At 40.7% G+C, this 5,976-nt stretch overlaps 1 pseudogene; it reads left to right on the forward strand.

Annotated features, from left to right (window-relative positions):
• The first annotated feature begins 678 nt into the window (after window positions 1-678).
• Window positions 679-1,422, forward strand: LOC114088099 (protein FAM228A-like; annotated as a pseudogene).
• Window positions 1,423-5,976: the final 4,554 nt, after the last annotated feature.

A 5,976-nucleotide genomic window follows, 5' to 3' on the forward strand; every position in this document is an offset into this window, starting at 1 on the left:
ACACCTGGATTAGCATCTCATTTCCACTACTTATGGTTGGCTTTGGGCCAATTACTAAACCTTTCTGAGCCTGATTTGTACAGAAATAAATGCCTTTCATGGCTTGCACTTCAGACCCTTGTCCACATCTTGATACTGGTGTGAACTGAAGACAAAGGTTTCTGGGCAAAAGAGTGCAGATAACTCAGTAAAAAATATTGTGTTTTTTTTTTTTTTTTTGGGGGGGGGGGATGGAGATGACTCTGCAGGAGCTGTAAAGATAATAAATTTACTGGCATCATCTTTACATATGAGACGTCACTAATAAGGAAATGCAGGCCCAGAGGAAATCAGTTACTTGACTCTGGGTAGATTTAATTAGTTACAAAACCATATCTGAAATTCATCCCTGCTAATTCCCAATGCAGAGCTTTAAAAAGCAGATCCGACCTCCTGCCCCGGCCTCCGCAGGCGCGGGGTCGCGGGCTGCGCGGCTCCCTGGGCGGGCGTTAGAGGCCGCCTCGAGCGCGCCCGGTTCGCGCACCCCAGCCACCGGCGGCCTGCGACCTCCTGGCGCCGGATCAGGACACTGCCCAGGACCAGGCGGGCGCATGTGGTGGGACCTGCGGCCGCTGGAGAGGGGCGGGCGAGGACCCGGGCGTCCCTAGTTTGCCTCTTCTCCCCCGAGGACTCCGGTCTATGGCTGCCACGTCCAACTACGCTGAACATTTCAGTGCGGAGAACTTAAAAAGATGGCCCCAGCCCGAGTCAGTGCCGCTCATGGAGGGAGGTATTAGCTAGAGAAGACATTGATGAAGCTGTACATGCAATATTATTTAGAGAAAATTATGTTGTGAAGAGATTGGATACATATTTTCAGCATCTGGATACTTTTAAGGAAAGAAGAAAAGAGATGTTACACAGAAAATGGATTATGAATGTTGCAGAGCCCATTCAACAGAAAATTATGGGAAAAGTAACTTCAAATAGAGGAGCTGAAAAAACAAAGCGAGAGAACTTTGAATGTTTTTTTTTTTAAATCCACAGATAAAACGGCTCCAGTCCCTCCGTTTTGTGGTCCTCTGCTGCGAAGACAGCAAAAAGGCAGAGGAAGAGGCCAGAGCCAGCCGTCGATATGAGACAGGAAAAAAATACTTCGCCAAAGAGCTCAAGGAAACCAAGGACAGACTGCACGCCAAATGGCCCCCGTTCATTTTCACTCTGCAAAACGTGATTCCGAAAGAGTCTCATAAAGCCTCTGGGGTACCCAGGAAAAGTAAGGCATTCAGTCCTGAAAAGCCTATCTGTATGGAAAAGAAGCGTCTGTTTGGTAAGGAGAAGACGACCAACCTCAGTCAGCTTGCTTTTGAAAGGCAGTTCCCTTTCTCCCAGCTCTGCAAGAACAAAGAGGCTGAGAAGAAGGGTCTGTGGTGCTGGGATTGAACCTAAGGCCTCGTGCATGCCAGGAGAGCTGCCCCAGCCTTAAGAGGCGGTTTATATGCAGGGATTTTGCTATCCGTTTTCCACCCAGTGCTCATGGTTTGCTGGGCACAGCAGCTCCTCGCCTGTGCCCCCCATCCCTCTCCCACAAGCCCTGAAGCCTGAGGTTAGCCCCTGGGGAAGTGCCTGCGGTAGGCTAAGTCCAGGACCTGTTGTGAGTGGACAGCTGCACTTTCTCCTTCCACCAGCCACATGCAGAGGGCCAAGGACCATCTCCTCTCTCCAGTTTGAAAACCTGGTTGGATATTTTGGGACCCAGCTTCTCCTCAGCCTGTTGTTCTCCCAGTCTCTCTGGAGTCAAATGAATTCTCCTTAGATGGCAGGTTACCAGACTGCTTTCCTCATCAGCTTTTTCTGAGCATAATTATATTTGAGAGCAAAGGAGCCCCCCATTCAATTTTTTAAAATATTGAATGTGGGTGATGATTTCATGTACATACTAATATATCCTTCACTCAACATTGTTACTGTGTGTGTGGTGAGAACACTTAAGATCCACTCTCTCAGCAAGTTTCAGGTCCAGTTGTCCCTTGGTATCTGTGGGATTGTTTCTAGGATGCTCTGTGAATCCCACAGCATGTGACGCTTGAGCCCCTTAGATAGACAGTGTAATTTTTGCACATACCCTATGCACATCCTCCTATGTACTTTAAGTCATCTCTAGATACTTAAGATGCCTAGATCAATATAAATGCACTTTTAAATAGTTCTGATGTATTGTTTAGAAAGTAATGATCAGGAAAAAAAGTCTAAATGTTCAGTACAGATACAATTTTTCTCCCAAATATTTTTGATCTGCAGTTGATTAAATCCATGGATGTGGAATCCATGAATAGGGAGGTCCAACCGTATATAATAGAGTATTAATAACTTAGTCACCATGCTGTACAGTGGGTCTCTAGAGCGTCATGACTAAAAGTGGACAGCCTTTGACCAAGGGTTCCCCCTTTTCCCACCTCTCACCTGACACCTGCTCTCTGAGTTCAGCTTTTTTAGATTTCACACATCAACCAGTTTTTGCAGTGTTAATCTTTCTGGGACTGGCTTGTTTCATTGAGAGTGATGTCCTCCAAGTTCATCCATGTTGTTACAAACGATAGGACTTCCTTGTCTTTACCAATTCACCTATCAATGGACACTTAGTTTATGTGTCTTAGCTGTTATGAATAATGTTGCAATAAACATGGCAGTGAAAATTAAAAAAAAATAAAAAGCAGATCCATGATCGAGGTTGTGATTGATGCCATGTCTGCATGGTTTTTGATTGGTTAACGGTAGTGCTGAGTTCTGTCACTGGAGAGATTCTGCCACCTATTGCGGGTGCTGGTAAAGGTTAAACATAGAAGGGGAAGGAGTTTTCCCCATCATAAGGAATAGGACAGAACCCTGTATGGTTAATCAGGAAAGTACAGGCTCTTTTTTAACTCAGAGTTTGAGACTCTATTATCTGAGCGTCTCTCTATAGCATATGTACTTAAGAATACTTGCACTGCAGGCTGTGAAGGCCAAAGAACAAACTCCTCTTCCTTTGGATGAAGCTCTTTACTGGAAGTTAACCTATAACCTTCCTGAGTATTTGAAGTCTCTCCAATGATTTTTTTAGGACACTGCTGGTGTTAGGTCTTCCAACTCCAGCCAGCAGGGATAGTTTATATGACTGGCCTATGTCTGAGCAGGTAAAGGACACCAGCAAGAGTGATCTAGTCATTCTGAACTTGTACACTTGATTTGGCCAAGAGTTACATATATCCCCAAAGAGCCAGCTGAGCTGCTTTGCCAGCTTCTTATCACTTATCAGTCTGGGCAGGCTTCCCAAGCAGGGGGAGACATAAATGAATCAATACAAACCAATTCTTTCACAAAAGAAAACCTAATTAGTCGCACTGCTGCCCCAATCAACGACTTCTCTCTCCTAGCCGTTAACATTCCAATTCCAGGATACAACTGCATTCTGACTTCTACTAATGAAAAATACATGTCCATTTTGTTATCGAAAAGTTCCTAAGCCTTGCCAAGTTTGTTTTCTTCATATATATATATATATTATTCTTTTCTTTTCATATATATATAATATATTAATATATATATATATGTATATATATATATATATATATATATATATATATATATATATATATATATATATATATATATATATATAGCTATACATGAATACAATATCTTCATTTTGTTTATTTATTATTAGGTGGTGTTCAAACCCAGTGCCTCACATGTGCAAGGCAAGCACTCTGCCACTGAGCTACAACCCCAGCCCACCAAGTTTGTTTTCTAAAGCACTACCAATAATGGAAACTTTTCTGTGGTCTTAGAAAGATTTCCAGTTTAGAGAAAAGCCAGGTTCTGCATTAGGGAATAGAGTAAGTTCACAGAAGGTGATGATCTAATCAGAGGTGGATTCTATCTTGGCTGCCTTTGCAAAAGGAAGATGCAGAACTGGGGAATAAAGTAAGAGGTGTGGCTCCATGGAGATGGTGCAACTAATTCTACCTTCTAGGAAAAATAGGCACTTCCCACCTATTCTTTCTGTTCACAGATGCTTTGTATCACTGAAGGAAAATCAGTGACATCGAAGGTCACAGATCAAGAGAAACTCATTTTTTCATTTATTCATCATTTATCACTCTTCCCAGCAACACCAGCAATCAAAGAAAAATGCAGTTTTCCTGGAATAGTGCAGAGCATTCATTACCACACTGGCAACTCAGACTGAGTGGCAATGACCTATGGAAAGTGGGTCTGCAGATAGCTGAGAACGTGTGTTCATACTCCAACTCCCTGGGTTCAAATTCTAGTTTAGCCACTCATGAGATACATGACTTTGGACAGGTTTCTTCACTTATTTATTTTCAGTTTCCTTACCTGCAAAGAATGAAGCTGATACTGTGTTTCCTTGAATCTAGAGTACAACTAAGGAAGAAAAATTGCTGCCAATTAAACTACGACACAACATTGATTATGAAGCTCATCAATTTTAGAGCTGTTAAAATGTAAAAAAAAAAAAAAGCATATTACAATTGAGGATATAGGATAGCACTTCATGATACTGATGTGAAGATTAAGTGATATAATTCATATAAATGCCTAGCATTTTGTCTGCCACACAGGAAATCCTAATAAATGATTACTACTATTTTTACTACCAGAAGGTGATGATTTGGGTAATTCCAGCAAATCATTTAACCCTCTGTGCTTTATTCTCTTCATCTTCAAAATGAATGGGCAACCATATGGCTCTGCCACCCAGAATTAGGAAGAAAAACTAATTAGAGAATGGTTTTAGGTCCTTAGCAGTTCTAATTGTGAAACACTATCAAATTCCTTCCGCTACTCATCTTCTGCATCTGAAAACTGAGAAGGAAATATTTTCTGTATATTTTTATGTATGTATCTATTTAGCTGAAATTCCAAGGACATTTTAAAGTTCTATATTTCTATTATAATTATTTTTAATAATTATGTAATTATTATTTTTAATAATAATGTAAGTTTTATGTATCCCTTATAATTATTTAAAAGGAATTTTAAATATAATACTCTTAATGTTGGGCAAACCTAAAGAAATAATATGTGATTGCAAAATTTTGCAGATGTGTGAACTCCCACATATTTTAGAGCACTGATAGAGTTAATCTGTTATATTGGCTGGGTGAAAAAGGGAAATAAGTTTTAGGTTATTGCAAATGATTATTAAACACAAAAGAGATTCATTTAAAGCAAGTCCCTAATATTAGTCACAGAGCCCTTACCTCTTTGAGTAGTAAGAGACCGACCAATAGAGCCAACAGTTGTGGTAGAGAAGTTCAATTTAATTTAGCTTTCAGTTATTGAACCATTAGTATAAAGGAGGCCTGATACTAGGTTATAGACATGAAAAGAAATTTAAGATGAAGTTCTTGCCCTCTATTTATATTTGGATTAAAAAATGACAACAATGAGACAACTACTATAAAAGTGATATGGGAAGCAGCAACCAGTTCTACCTGGGTGAGCAAAGGAAAGCTTTACATGTTGTAAAGGAGTTTCTAATACAGGCTGGGCAAGAGTACTGCCTGAACAGAGAAGTGTTTGTAGAATTGATGGGTATAAAGACACATGGATTTCATGTAGCTTTGCATGGCCACAACGTATGTATATTGCCTATGGGTGTTTATATGACATGGGGTCTGGCACAAGCTACATGCTTATGTAAGTGTTATCATCATCATCATCATCATCATTATTATATTTAAATTTTTAGATCATAAACTGAATGGGGTACCCCATGGCTCCCACAGAAGTAGCTATTTTCCACCGTTAGTGACTTTGTTCAGTTCTGTAAGGACAGTCCCATATTCAGTCGGGTTCCTTTCCACTGAAGCATTCTATAGGCCAGTGAAGCCGTGGACCGTGGCTAGCCTCTGAAATGGCTCCTCTGTATTAGATAGGATATCTTTCTCCCCCAGATTCTGCGTGGGAGGCTGATACATTTGGTTTGGT

The sequence above is a fragment of the Marmota flaviventris genome, chromosome 2 (genome assembly GCF_047511675.1).
Source record: "Marmota flaviventris isolate mMarFla1 chromosome 2, mMarFla1.hap1, whole genome shotgun sequence".
Lineage (NCBI taxonomy): Eukaryota > Metazoa > Chordata > Mammalia > Rodentia > Sciuridae > Marmota > Marmota flaviventris.